The 22742-nt window shown below is 43.4% G+C and overlaps 1 long non-coding RNA gene and 1 pseudogene across 1 annotated transcript in view; one reads left to right on the top strand and one right to left on the bottom strand.

The window, feature by feature from the left end:
* Positions 1-280: 280 nt before the first annotated feature.
* The window catches only part of LOC111178175 (uncharacterized), a 64538-nt gene continuing 42076 nt past the window's right edge, over positions 281-22742 (bottom strand). The window contains exons 7-10 of the long non-coding RNA XR_016394278.1: positions 20080-20303; positions 7323-7478; positions 4422-4681; positions 281-3890 (exon numbers count right to left, since the gene is read on the bottom strand). This is a non-coding gene — a long non-coding RNA (uncharacterized LOC111178175). The remainder of the gene's footprint in view (positions 3891-4421; positions 4682-7322; positions 7479-20079; positions 20304-22742) is intronic.
* On the top strand, positions 8320-15739 carry LOC111176115 (aldo-keto reductase family 1 member B10-like; annotated as a pseudogene).

Raw genomic sequence — 22742 nt, 5'->3', positions numbered from 1 at the left:
TGGACTTGTCAGCAGGATGGAGTTGAAAAGGAATGCTGGGGCTGAGGGGAAAGCCTTCTCATTGTGGGAGCAAGCACACACTTTTCAGAGAAAATCACAGCGGGTGTTTTGATACCTTGGACAGGTGCGCTGGGTGTGTAAGAAGTAAATGCAAGGTTTCAGGAAAAAAATATAAGAATAAAACTGAGCATACTGTTTCCATATGACCCAGCAATTTTGCTCCTTGGTATTTACCCAAATGAGCTGAAAACTTAGGTCCACACAAAAACCTGCACATGAATGTTTACAGCAGCTTTATTCAGAATTGCCAAAACTTGGAAGCAACCAAGATGTTCTTCAATAGGTGAATGGGTAAGCAAACTGTGATATGCCCATACAATGGATACTGGGAAAGAAAGAAATGAGCTATCAAGCCATGACAAGACATGGAGGAAACTTAAATGAGTATTTCTAAGTGAAAGTAGCCAACCTGAAAAGGCTGCACACTGTATGATTCCTACCATATAACATTCTGGAAGAGGTAAAACTATGGAGACAGTAAAGAGATCAGTGATTGTCAGGGGTTGGAGGGGAAAGGGGTAGGGATGAATGGGCAGAGCACAGAGAAACTTTAGGGCAGTGAAAATACTTTGTATGGTATTTTAATTATGGATACGTGTCGTTATATATTTGTCAAAACCCATAGAACGTACAACGTAAAGAGTGAACCTTAATATAAACTATGGACTTTAGTTAATAATAATGTATGGATAATTTTTGTAAACCTAAAACTTTCCCCCAAAATGAACCCTATTAATGAAAAAAAAATGTCATAAGGATGAGGCTGTCCCGTCTTGAAACGGTCTATGTGCAGGGCCCACATATCCATGAGGCCCAGCAGGCACAGGGACTAGGGCCCATGATATTTTTTAGGGACCCACAAAGATGTTTTAATTTCTTTAAAACTCAGGAGGAAAACATGAATATAATAACACATATATTGGGCTGGGTTTTTCTGTAACATCTTCCTTTAAGATGTTACAGAAAAACCCAAACGAACTTTTCGGCCAGCCCAATATAATCATAAATCCAGGCTTTATACCACCTCAGTCATAAAATATACTTTAAAATATATGATGGGAGAGGGGGCTCATAAAGGCACAAGTGTCCAGGACCCACAAATGTTATACTAAGGTCCTTGCTGTGTGGACGTGAAACATAATACCCAGTGAATTTGGTTGTGGGCCTGCTCTATGGCTGGGGCTCAGCTGGAAATGAGCTAAGAGCTTCACACAGAGCTGGGATGTTAAGAAAAGAAGGGGCCTGGGGTTGTTCTTGAAGAAGCCTGGGCAAACAGCCTACTGGAAAAAAAGTAAAAAGCAAATTAGAAACTTCATGAGCGGGAATAGAATGGGGCTGGTTGGGAAGCTAGAGTATTTTCTGTGTAGGGTAAGAAGCTGGGCTCAGAGGAATTAAGGCCTTAGGTACCAATTACAAAGGAACCTCCAGGTGGGAGCTGGATTCCTGGAAGCAGAGACCAGCTGAGACAGAAGAGTCCTGTTCTCAGGGTATGGGGATGCCAGAGGGAAAGACTCCTCTCTGGCTGGGTAGAGACTGAACAGGCCTGGAAAGCACTTCTGCTGGTTGTTTGTGTTTCTCACACACACACACACACACACACACACACACGAAATCATTCCTGGCAGAAAACCTGTGTGTGTTCTTTGTCCATCACAGATAAGATTGCTACGGCCTTGACTTAGACCCATCTCATGCCTCTCATTTTACGTGAGTAAATGAAGCATATTTTATCAGCCCCAGAGATAAGCAATCCAACCAAAGAGTGCTTTCATGAGCTACAAAAGCTTATAAACGTTTTTATCGCCATTCTTTTTTTTGTTTGTTTTTGTTTTTGCAGTTGGCGGGCCTCTCACTGCTGTGGCCTCTCCCGTTGTGGAGCACAGGCTCTAGACTGCGCAGGCTCAGCGGCCATGGCTCACGGGCCTAGCCGCTCCGCGGCATGTGGTATCTTCCCAGACCGGGGCACGAACCCGTGTCCCCTGCATCGGCAGGCGGACTCTCAACCACTGCGCCACCAGGGAAGCCCTATCTCCATTCTTGTAGCAAACTTACAAAATTAACAATGCCTGAGAGGAGTAGGTCTTACCCATAAATCCTCACTGAAGGCAATTAAAACCATCATTCCATTTAGTTGCTGCATTTTCATCAGTTTCAAAAGATCTTGGGTCGAGAAATACTACTGGGTCTGATCTGACTTCTTTGCAATGTGATATAATACAGTGGTTCTCCAACTTAGATGTGTGTAAGAATCACCTGGGGGGTTGTTAAAAAGGTAGATTCCCAAGGACCACATCCCCCCTCCACATTTTGGTTCAGTGGATGCAGGAATCTTCATTTTTAACAAGAATTTGAGTTGGTTTAGGTGCCAGTGACTGGTAGATCGTATTGTAAGAAATAAAGTAAGTCCTCAACATACTAACAAGTTCCATTCAGAGAGCGCGTTTGTAAGTCCAATTTGTTCGTAAGTCTAAGTTAGCCTAGGCACCCAACTAACACAATCGGCTATACAGTACTGTACTGTAATAGGTTTATAATACTTTTCACCCAAATAATACATAAAAACAAACACAAAAAATAAAGAAAACATTGTTACTCTTACAGTACAATGCAGTACAATACAGTCCAGTACCTTGAAAAGTACAGTAGTGCAGTATAACAGCTGGCATCCAGGGGCTGGCATCGAGTGAACAGGCAAGAAGAGCTACTGACCGGAGGAGGGAGAGGAGGTGGGAGATGGTAGAGCTGAAGGATCCTCAGCAATAGGAGACGGAGGGCAAGCTGAATTTCATTCATGCCTGACGTTGATGGCACAGGTTCTGGTTCCTTGCTGGATTCAATTCTATCTACCCTCTTGAAAAAATGATCCAGTGATGTCTGGGTAGTAGCTGTTTTTTTCTCGCCACGGACAACACAGGAGCGCTGCATTGCATTCTAAACAGCTGCTACAACCTTCATGTACTGTTCTATGTTCGGGTGCTGTGCCTCAGAAACTAACAGTGCCTCCTCAAATAAAGAAAATCCCCTTGCCATTTTCTGCGTTGTGAGTCTCTTCGGTTCTTCAGTTACTTCTTTCTCTTGTCTCTCTTCATCCTTTCTCTGGGCCTCCAGTTCCATCAGGTCTTCATTAGTAAGCTCCACGTTTGCATCTTTGAAAGTTCACAGCTTGAAGGTTCGTATGTAGGGAACTTACTGTACCTTCATGGTGCTCAAGGTATAATCTCTAGTGGAGAGAAGGGTTTCTCCACTTTTTGGGCACCTTAGGATCCCCCAGGGAGCTTTTTACAATGCCAGTGTTTTACCCTCAGACTTAGCAATTCCACTCCCATGTAAATATCCACCAGAAATATTCACCAAAAGATACATACAAGACTGTTTAAAGCATCACTACTTCATAATATCCCCAAACTGGAAAAATCCTAATGCTTATCAATCATGGAACAAGATGTCATAGAGTGGAATACGACACAACAATAGGAATAAACAAACTACAACTTCATCCAGCAACATGGATGAATCTCACAAGCATACTTTTCGATGAAAGGGGCCAGACACACAAGAATGCACAAGTACGGTTCCATTAAAACATGTAAGTAAAGTTCAAAACGGGGCACAACTGCTCTATGGTGTTAGAAGTCCAGAGAATGGTTGTCCTTGAGGGTCTGGGGAGGTGGCATGAGGGGCTTCTGTGTCTGTAATGTTCAGTTGCTTGCTGTGGGTGTGGTTACGTGGGAGCATTCACTGTGTGAAATTCATCAGCTTATGCCCAGGTCCTGAGCACTCGTCTTGAAGGGTATGTTAAACTTCAACCAAATATCTATTAATACTTAAGGCTAAAAAAAAAAAAAAAAAAAGTCAGTGTCTGGGCTCTACCTGAGTCCAGTTAAATCTGAATGTCTTGTGTGAGTGTGGGCGCATGTAGGTGGGAGGTCACAGGCGTCTGCAGTTAGAAGCTTCCAGGTGATGCTACTGTACAGCTAAGGTCGAGAAACACTGCTCTAGAAAAAGCCTAATCTGGGTCTATAGCAAAGATCTTTTACTTATTAATTGTGTGACTTTTAAGGTGACAAACTGTCCCCTCAGATAAACTGACTGACCTGAACGGTTTACCTAACCTCTCCGAGCCCCCTCCTCTATCATAAGAGGTTGATAATGATGTCTACTCAGTAAAGTTACTTTGGACGTTAAATGGGAAAATTACACAAAAGCACTCGGCATCATGCTGACCGCATCCCTCCTCTCCTTCTCTCCTTCTCCAGGGTGGTTCCTCTTCTATCTGATTTCTCCCTTGCCTGACAGACTTTCTCAGGGGATCGTCTACCATTTGGGCTGTCTTCCTCCTTGAGAAGAAAGGGTGTCTTTACCTGGATAAAGATGGAGTTTGCAGGCACAACGTGGTGAATGCACAGGGCGGAGCACCGTGTGGAGTATGTGGACTAAATGTGCATAACACAACACTGTTTATATAAACTCCAGGGCTTCCCTGGTGGCGCAGTGGTTGAGAGTCCGCCTGCCGATGCAGGGGACGTGGGTTCGTGCCCCGGTCCGGGAAGATCCCACATGCCACGGAGCGGCTGGGCCCGTGAGCCATGGCCGCTGAGCCTGCGCGTCCGGAGCCTGTGCTCTGCAACGGGAGAGGCCACAGCAGTGAGAGACCCGTGTACCGCAAAAAAAAAAAACTCCAAACACAGGCACACTTCATACCAATAAGCGTTATGAAAGCATTGACCAAATATGTTAGCATGATGTCCTGCATGAGCAATAGAAATAAAACAGGATAAATATGTAAACCCAACAGACAAAGAGGACTTTGTATGAAACAATGATGTTCATATTCCATGAGGTCAGTTCATGCACCTGACCCCCCAGAAACACATGAATGAGAAAACATAAACTGATATTTAGAAATGTGTATTTTTTATGGAAACAAAGACAAAAGCTCAGGAATCCAATACAGTTGGTTTCCTCCTACACTATCGGGAGCCCCATGCCTGAGGACCCCTTCTCATGAGAACATGGTTTTCTGGGAAGCAGAAACGAAGCTTGAGAGCCTTCTCCTGTTCTGGCAATCTTTTCCCCAAATATGTTTTCTCTTATGCTCTCGATGATTCATTTATCCTTAATTACAAAGTTGAATATGTGCTTGATCAGTTTGGACGTCTGGGTTGCTGGTCGTGGATCATTGTAAGTCATCAACCCGCACAAACTATGAGAAAATAGATGTTTGTTGCTTTAAACCATTAGGTCTGGGGATGACTTATCATGCAGCAGCAGATAATACAGCAGAGAGTACCCTTCTCACGCTCGTGGACACATCCTGTTGGCCATCATCTGCCGTCTGCCAGGAACCACCACTCCGTCCAATGAGTGTGTAAAACCTGCACGCGGTGGCACCATTTCTGGGCATGTCAGCCATCTCCACTAGTTATTAGTGTCCCCGAGAATCCCCAGTGCCATCCCCTACCAGATGCTACAGTCTCTCTCCTTCTCTGGTGTTTGTTTATAGGGGTAGCAATAAGTGGAATACAGGGATTGGGGTGTGAGGGTAGCAGAATAGCACAAGAGTTAGTCGTGGAGCCTCTGGACTCTGAAGGCCCGTTTGCCTCTTGGCTTTTCCAGTTGACCTTGTACCTCTTTCTCAGTTTTCTCCTTGGTATAAAATGGGATTAATAATCATATCTACCTTATAGCACGGTGACAATTGAATTGGAGAATGTGTATGGCACTTAGCACAGCGCCTAACTATAAACAAACAAATAAATGGCTCTAGAGCCCAATAATCTGTATTCAAATCCCAGCTCCACCATTTACCTTGAACAAATTACTTAACATCTCGATGTGTCAGTTCCTCATCTATGAAATGGAGATAAGAAACGTATCTACCTCATGAGGCTACTGGAAGAGTAAATGAGCAAATACATGTAATATTATGTAGCACAGGCCTGTTAACAGTAATAACAATAATAGCAAACCGTAATCAGAATCATCTCTCTCCTCACCTGACAATGACGGCTTTTTTTTGCTTGTTTGTTTTAAGCTAGGTAAGACCTGTGCCTGGGTCACTCTTCCTGTGAGATAAGTTCTGAAGCACTTATTCCTCATTTCGTCACAGAACTAAAACTTACTTTTTTTATATAAATGAGTTTGAAATTAATTTTTGATGGCATGAACTAAAAAATGGGCTGCAAGCAACTGCTTCTGGATGATTATATCCACTTCTGAAAATTTTCTGTATTACACCTCCAGCTTACACTGGCTTTCTCCTTTAGGTCAAAGTCTTGACTTTGATTTCCTTGTATTTCAGGATTAAAATCTACTACATTTAGGATTCCTTCTCTGTAGTTGTCAGCAGGGTTTAGGGGAGACTTGCAAAATCCCACAGAGTGGGAATGGTAGCCGGTGTGGATCATCATCTATACACTGGCTTCCCCTGAGATATGACTCATCTCTCCGGTGCTTAGGTGTGATCATCCATCCCTTTGTGCAGTCATCCAAGATGTCCTTATCTCCATCAAGCCCTAGCCATACAGCCCACTCTATAACCTCCATCCTGAATATAACCTCCCCTGAATATAATGTGTAGGATGAACTTGTACACGTCACAACTTTCACAGTCTCAGCCTTGAGATGTTCAGGGGCTCACGCTCCTTCGGAAACCTTACCCTGTAACTTACACACTCAAGGCCTATAAGGTAGCAACAAAATAATTAACAGAGACCCTCAAGCTTGTCTTGCAGAGTACCAGGGAAACCAGGTATGGAAACACTAACAGCCCCTGCCACTGAGCATCACACAGGCACACTGAGGGACTAGAATGATTGATCACGAACCTTGGACATCATATGCCGAAAATCTACCAAGTGTAACGTATGGAACTCTCCTGATATTGCACATGCCACTCATGAAGAGACATGAAGGACATTCACACCTGCACAGAGGACTCCTGAAACTTCCTCTTAACTTTCCACCAATCGTTTCCGAGCCGCCTCCCTGTCTTACTCCCTACTTCCACGATAAATACCCCACTCAAAAGCCCACTGGGGAGACAGGGCTGAGCTATGCCTTCTGTCTCCTCACTTGGCTGCCCTGCAATAAAGCCTTTCTCTTTCTGCAAAAGACCTTTGCCTCTTTTGGTCTTGCTGTTACACAGGGCAACAGCCCCACTTGCTCGGTTACACTTCCTTTCAGCCAATTTTGCCAGTGGACGTCAGTAACCCAGCTGTTCTCCCAATGGGACACCCTGAGACTACCTCAGGCCCACTCACCTGGACACCTCCTGTGGTCGTGGCGATCCAACAGCTTTGGGAACCAGGAGATTCCATCCTAGACTTGGGGTCTTCCCCACAGCCTCACCCCGGGAAACGAGGCACAGTTCTCCTCTGCTTTAGGATGTCCCAACTCAATAGGGTATCCACAGATGCCTGAAGATATTAACAATAATCACCTCTAAATGTGGGACTATGGATGGGTTTTATTTTCTTACTTAATCTATTCTTCATTCTCCACTGATTTTTCTTTTTATATTTTACAAAGAACATAATACTAAAAAATGAAAGTTGTAAATAATTACTGAAACATCACAAACAGTAAGGTGTATTATTCTATAAATGGTAATACAAAAAAAAAAACCTCTCAATTTTGAACCACATTTCACATGATAAACTAAAACAAATTTCCTTTGACCACATAATCCTGCTTCTGGAGAACAAGCCTAAAATTAATCAAAATGTGTCCAATGCTTTACTCACAATGCTATTCCTTGAAATATTATTTATAATAGAAACAAACTAGAAATAAACTAAATGTCTAAGAATAGGGAGAATGATTGAGTACATTATAACCATAAAACAGAATTTTTTACAACAACTAAAAATAGTTGATGTAAAAACAATTTTAAGAAGAGCATTTATGAATGTATAGAAAAGTTTATTTTGTGGTCCTAAGTTTAAAACTATATGTGTAACTGAGCAGGACCCTATGGGGCCTTCTTGGAACTGACCTCCCCGCATGTCCTCTGCCTGTCCCTTGTCAGTAGAAGAACTTAGGCAAAGAATAAATTTAATCAGAGAAGTGAGAAAATGCAGAAAGGAAAATAGTCAAGCAAGAAAAAATAATAATAGTTTAACCATTTAACAAAGTCGAGGACCTTTAGTTCCTCCGCAAGGGCTACAGATAATGTTCTGAGCCATGTCCTTCAAGCTCTATTCCAGATATTGAAACCCCCATCAAGTATAAGAAGTTAACTGTATGCTGCTCACAAGCATGGAGACCCCAGACCAGTTGGAACCAATAAGGTTGATGATGTCGACTCCCGATTTCCTCACCACCAACCTATCAGAAGAATGTCCACGAGCTGATCACACATCCCACAAGCCTCAGCACGTAGCCCCTTCCTCTTTTCCCTGTATATATACGCACAGAAACAGCACTCTTGTAATGGTATCATGAGTGGTGAGAATATAGATGATTAATATTTCCTTGCTTATAATCTACATTTTCTAGTTTTACTATAATGAGCATATATCATTTTGTTATCACAAAGCTTTTTTTCTTTAAGGAAGTGACAAGAATCACTAAATAAATATACGAAGAGTATTAGCATCCTGTCCAGGTGGTTAACAGATAAACATATTCTTATACTTCTGTAATTTCCATGTTCTGAGGGAAAAAATTTGCAACTGTTGAGCAATTAGATTGGAACAAATTAAAATACATGCACCTTTTTTATTTTCCATTTATTAAACTAGCAAAAGAAAAGAAAAATGGATAAAATCTCTAAGTGTCACTCTCATAAAATAATCCATGCATTTTGAATCAGGGAGAACTGGACACAAGGTTGCAATATTTGAAGTTCATTCACATGAATCAATATTACAAAAGGCTGAAAGGGCTTTCCTGTTCTTTCCAGGGTTGGAAATGCCTGCCCACCCCCAGCCTCTAGCTCCTCCCTCTGCAGCCAGAGTCAGCACCATTAAGCGGGGCAGAAGACAACTAATCTGCTCACTCATGACTATTTTGCACTCACCGTGGCCACCTTTGTGGAGCTCAGTACTAAGGCCAACTTGGGCCTGGGCACCTGGAAGGTATGTACGCAAGGATTTGGACACCTACTTCCCTCGAGGGGCTTTGGACATTTTCTCCTGTCAGTAGGGAAAGCTCAGAGGCAAGGGTTTGGAGAGGTAAATGTTGGGCCCTGGAGGCAGGACCGAGGTTGCTTTGCTTTCTCAGGGCTGATTCAGGCTGCAAAGCTCCAAGACTGGCTTTTTCCAGCAGTGGTGAGAGCTTTGCTAGCAACTATCAAGTTTTAAGCAGTTTGGGGACTAAAAAACACACTTGCTTTCCTGGGCACTTTCTCAGCAGCCATTCCCTCTCAACTCCCTCTGGCTCTGGGACACTTAGAGGGCCCTGGGTTGGCTGCTGTGGCCTGGGGGGTTGGGAGGAGGGGCTGGGAGGGCTCAGGAGGCTCTGGCACTTCACGCTGCCCAGGCAGCATCAGCAGTCCCTGGGAGAGTGTTGAGAATCAGAAGCTGAGACCCCACCCCAGGCTACTGAGTTGGAACCTGCTCTTTAACGATCTCCAGAGCATAGTAGAGTCTGAGAAGGCTGTGACCACAAGGAGGGTGGTCCCAGAGAGAGGGCCGCCTGGGCTGGGAGTCGGGGAGCTCGGGTTCCCCAGGTGTTGCTAGAGTGAGCTGGCAAAACCCAGAAAGGCACTCCCAGTGCTCAGGGAAGCAGATTGCGGAGCCTCTCTTAGGATAAGTTTAAAATGTCTTCCCATCACTTTCTAACTGCCTTCGCTCTCACTTCCATCCGTGATGGCGCCATACTAACTAGTTCCAGTTCTCTACTTACCTTCTTCCCTCTTGTCCCTCTGTTGAGTCTTTCTCCTCTGACTCTGTCCTTCTCTGCACCTGGTTTTCTCATCTCCTCTCTTGGGTTTGAAGGTAGGCTCCCTCCTAGCCCCAGGACTGCGTCATTCTCAGGAAGCTCTCTTGGATAATCTGGGCGAGCAGATTAATTCCAGCTTGATTCATCCCAGCTTCTCTTGCTTGAACAGGGCTGCTTTTCTCCAAATCAGAGCTTTGACTTTGACACAGATGTGACAAATAATTACTTCCAGATCTCCAGTGAATCTGCTCACCTCGTCTAAATTTACCCAAAAAGGGGACTTCCCTGATGACGCAGTGGTTAAGAATCCGCCTGCCAATGCAGGGGACATGGGTTTGAGCCCTGGTCCAGGAAGATCCCACATGCCACAGAGTAATTAAGCCCGTGCGCCACAACTACTGAGCTTGCGCTCTAGAGCCCTTGAGCCACAACTACCGAAGCCCGCGCGCCCAGAGCCCGTGCTCCGCAACAGAAATCACCGCAGTGAGAAGCCCACGCACCACAATCAAGAGTAGCTTCAGCTCGCGGCAACTAGAGAAAGCCGGCGCACAGTGTGGAAGACCCAACGCAGCCAAAAATAGAAAAATAAATAAATAAATTTATTAAAAAACCCCCACTAATCTGAAAAAATATAAAGCTAGATGAACTGGGAGATTGGGATTGACATATATACACTAATATGTATAAAATGGATAACTAATAAGAACCTGCTGTATAAAAAAATAAATAAAATTCAAAAATTCGAAAAAAAAAGAATATAGCACTCAAAGCAGTACTGTATAAAGATATAATCAATGTGATGCCAAGTATTTGGTACCAAGTGTTCATCAAAGATACCATATACTTTTGGTCTTTATTTTTGTACAATAATTACTTTTTAAAAGACAACTTAAAAGTTGGATTACTAAGTTCAACTATGCTTCGTCAATATTTCTTCTTCTAGCCCTACAAAGCAATACTGGATCTACTCTAATAAATGATTTTTCATTGGAATAAATAAATAAAAAGTTTACGCAAAAAATTATGTTCAGAATTTCAGAATTAGATGTAAGGATTATGAAGTGAAACATTTTCAAGGTGTAGGGATGGTGTAATTTTTAAGGCTTATGTGTTTACCAGTGAAGGTAAAGTAGGGTGTAGTGATTGGGAGGGGCATCCAGGGATGCTTCTTTCTTTTATTTTTATGTATTTATCTGGCTGCTTTGGGTCTTAGTTGGGGCATGCAGGTCGCGGTGCGTGGGCTCTTGGTTCTGGAGCGTGGGCTCTAGAGCGCTTGGGCTTACTTGCCCCACAGCATGTGGGATATTAATTCCCCAACTAGGGATGGAACCCACATCCCCTGCATTGGTAGGTGGATTCTTAACCACTGGACCACCAGGGAAGTGCCCAGGGATGCTTCTGAATGTGTTTATTATTTCATGATGAAAGAAGAGGTTTGAAAAAGATTTTGTGAAAGATCAGTATTAAGTGCTTTTTTTTCAGTTTGGCTTTCTAGATTAGACAGAATGTGGTATTTTTAATGCCCTTCCTCCCTCCCTTCCTTCCTCCCCTCCCTCCTTTCTCTTTCTTTTTTTTCTTCCTTCCTTCCTTTCTTTCTTTTTCTTCCTTTCTTTCTTTCTCTCTTTCTTCCTCTCTTTCTTTCTTTCTTTCTTGCCTTGTGGGGGTCGGGGGGAGGAATAAACCCCATTCTTACAAGGTTTTCTATTTCTCCTTTTTCTGAAACAACAGTTATATAATGCCTTGCATCCATTGACTCTTAGGTGTGTGCCCAGTGCTGTGCTGCAAACTTGACATTCATTGTGGCCCTTAACACAGTGACCTCATGAGGCAGGTGCTATTGTTATTATTCCCATTTTGTAGACTAGGTTTAGAGAAGTTAAGTAATCTGCTCAGGCCACACACCTAGTATGCGATGAGCCTGGATTTATGCAGTAATGACCATTTTCTCTCTCTGAAGATTCCTTTGAGTTACTTCAAAATCCAGTCTTCAGCCTGGTCATTAGAAAGAGGTTGCAGTCTCTTCCACACACCTGGAGACAGCTCCCGGCTGGAGGGTGAACCTGGATTAGAAGGGAGTGGGCTTGAGCTAGGATACGACATGAGGCTATAATCATAAAGTTAATTCACTTTCCTTCCTTCTCTTTTGAAAAGTTTTCCAAAGCACGTTTTCTTCCCAGGTGTCCCCTGGAAAAGGGGACCCCAGGGAAACCTTGGTTTGGAGAAGCTGGGCTGTATAGGAGAGCCTGTTGAAGGTGGTCTGGGGATAAGAGTCTATGATGGTCTTTTCTTTTTCCTTCCAGTCTACCCCAGGCAAAGTCAGAGAGGCTGTGAAAGTGGCCACTGACATAGGATGTCGCCACTTGGACTGTGCTTATGCCTACGAGAACGAGCATGAGGTGGGGGGAAGCCATCCAAGAGAAGATCTGAGAGAAGGTTGTGAAGCAGGAGGTGGGAGGACTGCACTTCAAGGCAGGCAGAAGTATTGGATTTGGTCAGCACCCGGAACTCTGCCAGCCTTTGCTCTAAGTACTCTGGTCATTTCCCCCGCTGCCTTTATAACATCCCTGGATACAAACATCCACACTCTAGCTCAGTATTGGTGTGCAGAGACGCTACTGCTACCTTACCCACCTTGACTGGGTTTTCCCTTTGTGGGGATGGCTCCATTGAGCCATGGCAGTACCCTTAGCATCCCCATTCCCCATGAGTGGGCTCCATCTGCTCCGTGGCAGTTAAAAGCTAAGGCTGCAGTCAGAAATGGATCCTGAAGCTCCACCTTTTTTTTTTTTTTTTTTTTTTTTTGCAGTACGCGGGCCTCTCACTGTTGTGGCCTCTCCCGTTGCGGAGCACAGGCTCTGGATGTGCAGGCTCAGTGGCCGTGGCTCATGGGCCCAGCCGCCCCGCGGCATGTGGGATCTTCCGAGACCGGGGCACGAACCCGTGTCCCCTGCATCGGCAGGCGGACTCTCTACCACTGTGCCACCAGGGAAGCCCTAAAGCTCCACCTTTCAGCACTGTGGTCTCAATGGTTGTGGCCCAGACGTTCTCAGCGAGCAGGTATTTTGGAAAATGGTGGGAGCGTTTTTTATTGTCATATATGAATTTCATTTTAGTTCAGTCTAGTAAAAGGCAAGTTACAAAATGTTATTGAAAATCCTTTCCTCCTGCTTTCCTCTCTCTCCATGGGCTGAATGGAAAATTCCTCTTCACGCTTTGGTTAATCCTTACGACGGTGGATCCTGTACCAGCTACTCCTGTCCCAGAGAGGACTAAGCCAAGCCAGGATCCCTGGGGTCCCTCTAGCACTGCCCAAAGGTGTCCCTTTCTATGACAGGCCATGGAGGAACTGGTGGACGAGGGGCTGGTGAAAAACATTGGGATCTCCAAGTTCAACCACTTCCAGATCGAAAGGCTCTTGAACAAACCTAGACTGAAATACAAACCAGTGCTTACCAGGTAAATTCTGTTTAGTAAAGGGTAAGGGTCCTGCGCTATTACTTCTTAAACATTTGGAGGCAAGTTCAGTGCTTTGCACTGAGTCTCATTTGAAGGTCAGTCATCAGGTACTTCGTTGGTCATGTGAGACAGCTCTTGGGGTCTGGTTTAGCCAGGCTAGCAGTGGGCAGTGTTTGGCTTCTGCTTGATGGTCTTTTATTGTGTGTAGAACTCCCTATGAGCAGCTCAAAAAGCAGGTGGACTTTCCTAGTGATGAGGATTGTTCCCTTTTACAGATTGAGTGTCACCCATACCTCAGGCAGGAGAAATTGATCCAGTACTGCCAGTCCAAGGGCATCACTGTCATGGCTTACAGCCCTCTGGGCTTTCCAGATAGACCTGGGCGAGGCATTTGATCTTTCTCTTGACATTCTTTAAGAAAAGCCATCAGATGGCTAGTGGGAAGCTGTTGCTTAGCACAGGGAGATCAGCTCAATGCTTTGTGACGACCTTGAGGGGTGGGATAGGGAGGGTGGGAGTGAGGCTCAAGAGGGAGGGGATATAGGGATATATGTATACATATAGCTGATTCACTTTGTTGTACAGCAGAAACTAACACAACACTATACTCCAATAAAGAGTATAAAATTATACTCCAATTATACTCCAATAAAGATTATTGGAAAAAATAATACTCCAAAAATTATACTCCAATAAAGATATATATTTTAAAAAAAGCCATCAGAAAGAAAAATACATGTAATGCAATGTGCCTGGCATACTCAAACAGTGGGGAAAGTATGGTAATGTTTCAAAAAACAGCAACATGCCTGACCCTCTGGAATTACTCCAGTTCAGCCACCCAGCACTGGATCAACCTTTGCAAAATTACTGACGCTTCAAAGCCCATGGGTAAGACGTGAAGCTTTCACATCCTGCTGCCTTGTCTCCCACATGGAGAAGACTGATGATCAGCCTTAGGACCATCGCTGGAGTAATATTTATTTACATATGGTAGCCATGGTGATTATTCACACCAGCCATCTTTCTCCCTCTAGTGCCAAGGGTCCTTAATCTAGGACTCTTCCCTACTGGAGGATCCCAAGATTAAGGAGATTGCTGCAAAGCACAAAAAATCCACAGCCCAGGTACAAGGTATATAGTTTCTTTTCCGTCCAGCAGATCAGTCTTGTGTTTTATTCCTTGTGCTGTCTTCATTTAACTCCTTGAAGGCGAAAAAAACAGGAAAGGAAGCCCACTGAGGCCCTTCCTTGAAAGCCTGTTTGTTTGGAACTCCAGGAAATCCCATGGTTATCACTGAAACAAGGATGGCATCTAACGGCTTCTGTTGAGTCCTGTTGTCCAGGAAGAAGAGCATGGCTATACAGCCAAAAGATCTGGGTTCAGATCCCAGTTCCACTACTTATCAGCCTCATGACCCCGAACACTGTCGCAAGCCACTTTCCTTATTTTTAAAAAAGGAAGGTTATGAGGGCCTCCCTGGTGGTGCAGTGGTTGAGAGTCCACTTGCCAATGCAGGGGATACGGGTTTGTGCCCCGGTCTGGGAAGATCCCACATGCCGCGGAGCGGCTGGTCCCATGAGCCATGGCCGCTGAGCCTGCGCATCTGGAGCCTGTGCTCCGCAATCGGAGAGGCCACAACAGTGAGAGGCCACCGTACCGCAAAAAAAAATAAATAAATAAAAAAATAAAATAAAAAAGGAAGGTTATGGAGTTGTTGTGCGGATTAAGGGAGACACTGGCAGAGGACTGACAAGCTTCTGATAGTTATAAAGTGCTCTGTCAATACTAGCTGTTGTACTAAAGATACAGTGAATGGCAGAGATGTTTTATTTTTCTGAAACAAAGTAGAGGGAGCAGTCCTTGTAGATAAGTAGAAACACCACGTCCCCTTCTGCACGGGTTCTGATCAGGTTCCATATCCGGAGGAACGTCGTCGTAATTCCCAACGTGACGCCAGCACGCATTGCTGAGAACTTTCAGGTAAGATTCCAGCTGGTTGGCCCTGGTTTTCTCAGTGGAGGAGGGGACGGGAGAGAGTCCCTCACCAGGCCTCTCATGCTGTCCCTGAGTTTTCTGTGGGCTCTTCCCCCTTCCCAGCACCTTGCAATCTCTCAGGCCAGGGAGCTGACCTCAGAGCTGAGATGAATGACTAAGGATGGGCTTGGGGAGCAGCTGGTGAGGTCCTGTCAGGTCTGAGCACAGCTGTACCTCTGATCTGATCACGGGGACTCTGCTATCTTGAGGATATGAAGATTTAAAAGAATAAAGAATAATAATAACCAACATGCATGGAGAATTTACCCCATGCCAGCACTATTCGGAATGCTTTTTGTATGTGTTACTCACTGAATCCTGCAAGCACCCCTTGGAGGTAGATACTCTTGCTCACATTTTACGGAAGATGAAATGCAGGAATGGGGAGGCCAAGGAACTTGCTCAAGGTCACCCAGGTTGTAAGTGGCTGAACCAAGTTTCAAAGGCTCTGGGAGATCTTTGGTTTCGCTGGCAATCAAAACGTCATCTACATACTGAAGTTAGGTTCCTTCGTATAACTGTAGGTCCATTAGCTCTTTGGCTAGGGCTTTCCTGAAAATGGTGGGGGCGTTCTTGAATCCCGGGGGGAAGCACGATCCCGCAAAACTGCTGTTTCAATTTGGTCTCTGGGTCATCCCATTCAAAAGCAAAAAATCCTGAGATTCGGGATTTAAGGGTGTGCAATAAAAGGTGCCTTGTAGGTCCCAAACCGTAGGGCCAGCAGAAATCCCAGGATAAAGTTGTAAGTAAGGTATAGGGGTTGGCTACCACCAGATGAATGTCCTCAGCTATCTGATTTATTGCTCTCAGGTCCTGTACAAAGTGGTATTCGTGGGTCCCCGGCTTCTGGACTGGTAGGATGGCAGTGTTGTATGGTGACTGGCAGAGGCAGATGAGGTTATGTTCAAGGAAGGCAGATATCACTGGCTGGATTCCCTTTCTGGCATGTTCCCTTAAGGGCTATTGTTTTAAGTTCGGGATCTTAGACCCTGGATGGAGTTTCACCTGTACAGGTGTTACCATCTTTGCTCTTCTTGGCCTCCTATCTGCCCAAACATCCTATCTTACCTTCTGCAGGATCTCTTCAGGAAATTCCAGGCACTCAGTCTTTCCTAGCTATAGTAATGTTGCTTGAAGCGAGCAAGTTTGTTCTGGCGGCACCTTAATGTCCATCCTTTCTTGGGAGAAAGTGACTCTTGCATTTAGTTTACTCAAGAAGTCTCGTCCCAGCAGAGGTATTGGACACTCAGGCATGTACAGGGAAACTGCTTCAAATAAGTCTCTCCTATCTGACACTCCAGTGGCTTCCAAAAGGGCTTTTGGAGAGGTTTTGGAGACAGTCACTATCTCTGAGGAGGCTCTGGCCGGTTTAGAGTTTAGCACAGAGAAGGTAGGTCTGGTATCAATCAAAAAATCAACAAGCTTATTTCCCACAGTCATTTTTACCCAGGGCTCCTTGTGGGAAATATCAGTGGAGCCAGTAGTTCCTAGGGGAGACCCTGGGCCCTGTCATTCTTGGTCACTATCAATCATCTGGGGCATCAGCGGAAGGGGCTGTGAGCAAATTATTTCCATATCTGCGGTTTCCCTGGCACTCTGAAAGACAAGCTTGGGGGTCTCAGTTCATCATTTTGTTTCTACCTCATGGGCCTTGTAAATGACAGAGTATGGTGTCACACTTCCCATCCACATTTTTATATTTTTGCTATTTATTTATATATCCATAAATAATCTATGAGATTGTTTTGGGTGTTTTATAAAATTAAAGAAAAATTTTCCTTCATGTGATTATGATTATGATTTCCTTAATTAAAAAGCTTAGTTATAGGATAAAAAGATTAGGTTCCTATTAATAAGTTATATGACATTTTTTGTTTCACTTGAATTTAACCAAACAGAGGTGAATTAAGATGCTGATATAGAGAAATATTTTAAAAAACAACTTCCTAGTTTTTCCTGATTTCACTTTTCACATTTACATCTCGAGCAATGAGAACTTTGCAGGCCTCAGACCCTTCAATCTCACAATTCTAACCAAGACAATGAATCCATCCTAAAATTTGTTCACTGATTTTGGATTGCTGGGAATAAAGCCACACTAGTCATCAGCTAGACCTGAATCCAGTCTAAGATACACACTACAGGTGTGTGTTAAATTAACTCTTTCTACTCTATGATTACGTGATTATGTAGTGCACTCGCCTTTTCTTACGGGGAGAGAGGTTGGGGAGTGATGGGGAGGGGAGGATGGTGAGGCGGGGTGTGGAAAAGGAAGGCAGCTTGTCATGGGAAGTAGGGGACCAGGGAGTGGGTCCTCATGTCCCAGGTATGTCTCTCCACCCGTATTTTTGGATTGAGCTGGAAAGATGGGTACCAGCTAACTGGAAATCTGGGAATCACTGCTGCTGTCCTACAAGTCCCAGGGAGTCTCAGGACTAGACTGGACCCATTAGTATTTAAGTCAGATCTGGTAAATGCCAGCCAGATGGGACCAAACTCCAACTGGGACCTGGAGGGATTTGACTTTCTCAGTAAGACCCCATAATGCCCAACCTCTCAGGCCTGCTTTAGTCATTCATTAACTTGCAATAATTGCATTTTACATGACTAGAATTTTGTACCCTACTTATTGCATTATTGTGAGATTTTGCTATTTTGCTCTATATTATAGAGTTAAAAGGGGTACAGATTAGAGAGAGGCTCCTGTAGAAAATAATTTCCAGTAAAATTTGAAAGGACCCTCATCAGTGAACACTGTTGGAAATAAGCTTTTTTTTTTTGCTTTAATATTGAGTACACATGAGTATAAGAGTGAAACATAAAACTGAACGTAAAAACCATGCAAAAATAATAGGCTGTAAAGAATCTTGGAAAAAAACATTTGCCATGAATATGACAGAAAACAGATGAGTAATTTTCTTACAATCAAAAAAGCTTATTCAAATCAGTAAGAAAAATCTAAGATGTCAAAAGAAAAGCTGGTGAATGAAAATTGGCCAATAAACAACATGAAAAGTTATTCATACTAGTAACCAAAAATGCAAATTATAACAAGCTATCTACACTATCAAATCAATAAAGCTTAAAATAAAAGAAAAATCTATCTAGCAAAATAAACATGTAAGCAGGTTTTTTTTTCTATGTGGTAACCAGTGAATTTCATGTTTGTTATTCTCTTACATAATTTTTGTATTTTCTGAAATAGGAAATTCATGTTTACAATCAGAGATGTAAACATTAAACATTTTTTAAGCATTAAAAAAAATAACAAGGATCCAACTCAATCAGTTATTTGACACACCTATGGGGAAAGTCAAATCAAAGAAACATTTTTACTTGAAGTCATTTTCATTCAGTTGGTCTTTCAACTTTAGAAAACAAACACCCTGAGTGTACTACACGGTGGAATGTGATTACATTGTATTTAAAATTCTTTCCAGTTTGTTTTTTTCTCATTTGTTGTCAGTAGGGTAAAAGTTTTCCCAGCAACTCCAGGGAAGTGCTGCCTTTCAGCACTTTTGTTGGTTCAAAATGGTCAGGCCCCACGTCAGTTAGAGAGAGACGGAAAGACCAAGGAGAAGACTTTGACCATTGTTTAAAAGTTACCCACGATAGGTGGTTGCAGGTTACCGTGTTTGTGGCCTCGGGCCTTTGCCCGGGTTACTCTCAATGCTTGGGATGCTTTATCTACCTTCAGATAGTGTGAGTGATTCTCTGCCTCATAGTCTTCAGCTCTTTGCTCATTTATCATCTACTCAGGAAGCCCTTCTTTCCCCACCCTATTTAAGATTAATCCATCTTCTCTGGGGCTCCCTCTTTCTCCTCTCTGTTTTCCTTTTTTCCATAGCATGTATTTACCTAACATATTATGTGTTTTATTTATTTGTTGTTTGCTTGCTTGCTTGTTCTGTTTCTACCTAATAGAATGTAAGCTCTATGAGAGCAGGAATTTTTGTCGTTTATTTTTATTTTATTTTTATTCTGATGTTTCAGATGAGAAAACTGAAACCAGGTCTCTTAATTGTTACAACCCATGGTGCCTACCTACCTACCTACCTACGCTGAAGTGATTCTATGAAGGACTCTACAACTAATCATAAATTATATTAATTACTGTTATGGATTAAATGTTTGTTACGGAATTCACATGTTGAAATTCTAACTCCTAATGTGATGGTATTAGGAGGTACGATTTTGGGGAGGGGATTAGGTCATGAGGGTAGAACCCTCATGAATGGGATTAGTGCCCTTATAAGAAGACACAGGAGATCTCCCTCCCCGCCCCCCCCGCCTGCCTCTCTCTCTCTCTCTCTCTCTCTCTCTCTCTCTCTCTCTCTCTCTCTCCTCGCTGCCATATGAAGATACAATGAGCAGATGGCCATCTGCAAATCAGGAAGTGCCAGATCTGCTGGCACCTTGATCTTGGACTTTGCAGCCTCCAGAACTATGAGAAATACATTCCTGTTGTTTAAGTTACCTCTAGCCCATGGTAACTTGTTATAGCAGCCCAAGCTGTCTAAAACAGTTACTAAGGGGAAAGAATTCGTTTACGGTGGAGAAAGGTGGCAGATACCTCTGGTATTAGTTTTCTACTGCTGTGTAACAAATCATCACAAATGGCTTGAAACAACATCCACTTACGATTTCACAGCTCTGTAAGTCAGATCCAACTGGGTTCTGCGCTCAGGGTCTCCCAAGACTGAAATCAAGGCGTTGGCCAGGCTGGAATTTCATCAGGAGGGAGGCTTCGGGGAAGAATTTTCCTTCAAACTCATTCAGGTTGTTGGCAGAGTTCTGTTCCTTGTAGCTGTAGGACTGAGGTCCCCATTTCCCTGTGGCTGTCAGCTGGGGGCTGCTCTCAGATCCTGGAGGCCAATCACAGTTATTTGCCACAGGTTTTCTCCAACTCAACAAGGTAGACCTCCCTGGAGTTGAATCCCTGTCACACTTTGCATTTCTCTGACTTCCCCTTTTGCTACCAGCCAGAGAAAACTCTGCTTTGTAAGGGCTGATGTGATTAGACTAGGCCCACAGATAATCTTCCTTTTGCCATAGATATAACTAAGCAAAATCATGGCAGCAACACCATGGGCCAAGGTCATAGGACCACCCTAAAATTCTGCCTACCACCCCACCTTAATCAAGTGATCAGTTTAACATTATCAGTAATAGGACAAATTGAAATTATGTATCACCTGCTAGGAGGCAATGAGAAGAAGCTAGCATCACATCTCTGATATCCCTGCCAAAGTTGTATAACTTGAATATAAACATGAGGAAACATCAAACAATCCCATCAGGAGAGCTGTTCAACAAAATCGGTGGTCATGTATCAAAATGGCAAAGCTGAAGCTCAAAGGGATGGAAAAATAGAGTATTCCTTTCTACAGCATATTAAGAATATAATTAATGTTTTTCAAAGTACACAGAAATGCCAAGGGTTTTGTCAAGGTCCCAGGCCACTCCTTTATATAGCAATAAGCAGGGTTTTAAATAGTTTTTTTTAATTTTAAAAGGAATTAATATTTACTGATTTTTTTTTACATATTTCTCCTAGAATTCAGCACGCAATAAATACATAGGACTACTTTTTAGTTTCTGTTTTTTAAAAAAAATCAGCCTTTTCTTTTTTATTTTTTATTGTCTTGGTGACCTTAGTCTCTAGACATGACCAGAAACAAGGTCATGAGGTTCCACTTTTTGAGGAGCCCCACTGCCTTCTATGTGTATTGTTTCTCTGCACTTTGCACTACCATGTCCAAACATCAATACAATCTAATCAATTGTTACATGGTTGGCCAAGTTCCCCACACCATGACTTTGCATATGCATCCTCCTCACCCTGTCTTTGGATCTGGGGCTTTGGCCTTCTGATCCAAGGCTGTCGCTCTCTCTCCCAGCAAGGCAAGGGCAGCGGAGTCAGAGGCGGCAGTCCTCTGAAAATCAAATTATCCACAAGCCCCAGCTCATTCTTTCTTTTCACAACCTCTTTTTCCTGTTAGTTATTGTAATAAAGCAACACACACATCACCGAAATATATTCTTCAGAGTAAATCAAATACCGAGTATTTTCTTATAAGTCCAGAAACAGGTTAATAGATTGAAGTTAGAACCTACAACTCTTCCAAAAGTATTAATAATTGCACATGTGCCAAAATAAAGCTCCCTCTCTTCTGCCTGCCTCTCAGATGATGTAGCTCTTCTTGGACCCCACACTTCCCACTTCCTGGCAAAAATGTGAAACCAGCTAGTTCTAAGGGCCCTTGAACTCCTGAACTAATTCCTTAATTTCTGCTTAGGATTTCAGAGGAAAAAGAATGATCTCAGGAAAATACATCCCTCTACTTCTTTCTTCCCTGATTTCAGAACTTCAGATGTGCAGCTTCTTTCAGATTTGCTTGGTTTATTTCTAAACCAACAGGTGATATTCAAAAGCAGAAAATACTGCTGTAACTGTTGTGTGCTAATGTTCCGTAACTTATTTCATTTCTACCTGTAAGCTGGAAGCCAAGCACCCAGACAAGGATTTAAATATTTGCTTCATCCTAACTATCAACCGTGTAACATCATCCAGTATGAATCTGTGAACTGAAAAAAAACCTCGCACAATGTGAGGGCTGTGAGTTAAGTTATATTCATGTTCTTACTGAGGACTATAGCCCAGGAGACTATGGCCTCTTGGTAGCTCTGAGAAAGTACTCCGAAGAGGTAGGGGGGAAGGCTAGCTCATATATGATTTTTTTTGGGGGGGTGCTGGGGAATATGCGCAGTCAAGTATGCATCTTGGTAAAAGATTGCTGCTAGTCATGAAGAACAGGTAACTCAAGTCAATGATTTTAGTGCTTTACTATGTATGGGAAAATGCAAGAAGCTGGATTCATTAAAGTTCTTCCTGAGATACAATACATCTAACTATCTAAGGGGCCTGCTCGTCAGAAGCACAGAGCATCCTGTTATCATCTTCATTTCCTCTGTCTGGAGCACAGAGTTTTTCACCCTGTTATCGCCTTAGTCTCTTCTGTCTGAAGTAAGGGATGCACTGTTGGTCAGCCACTGCAGTGGGTTCATATTCGTAGAACTGGATGGTGAGCGAAACACTCTTTGTTCTTCTTCTGCTTGCAAATCTACCAGTGGATAAGTGGCACATTCACAGCTGCATGCTCTACAAGCTCTGCTGAACAGATAGGTTTGTCTCCCTGGAGTTATGCCCTGCTTCTGTGTATGAGGTAGGCCAGAGCCAGCAGCTGAGGGAGCCCCAAGGCTAAAGGGCAGCTGTGCATTTTGGGCTGTGGCAGAAATGATAG

This window comes from Delphinapterus leucas, chromosome 9 (genome assembly GCF_059928025.1).
Source record: "Delphinapterus leucas isolate spDelLeu-1000000601 "Yukka" chromosome 9, BTC_Dleu_Yukka2, whole genome shotgun sequence".
Taxonomy (NCBI): Eukaryota; Metazoa; Chordata; class Mammalia; order Artiodactyla; family Monodontidae; genus Delphinapterus; species Delphinapterus leucas.
The sequence above is the reverse complement of the archived record's forward strand: the minus strand, read 5'-3'. Positions and strand labels throughout refer to the sequence as shown.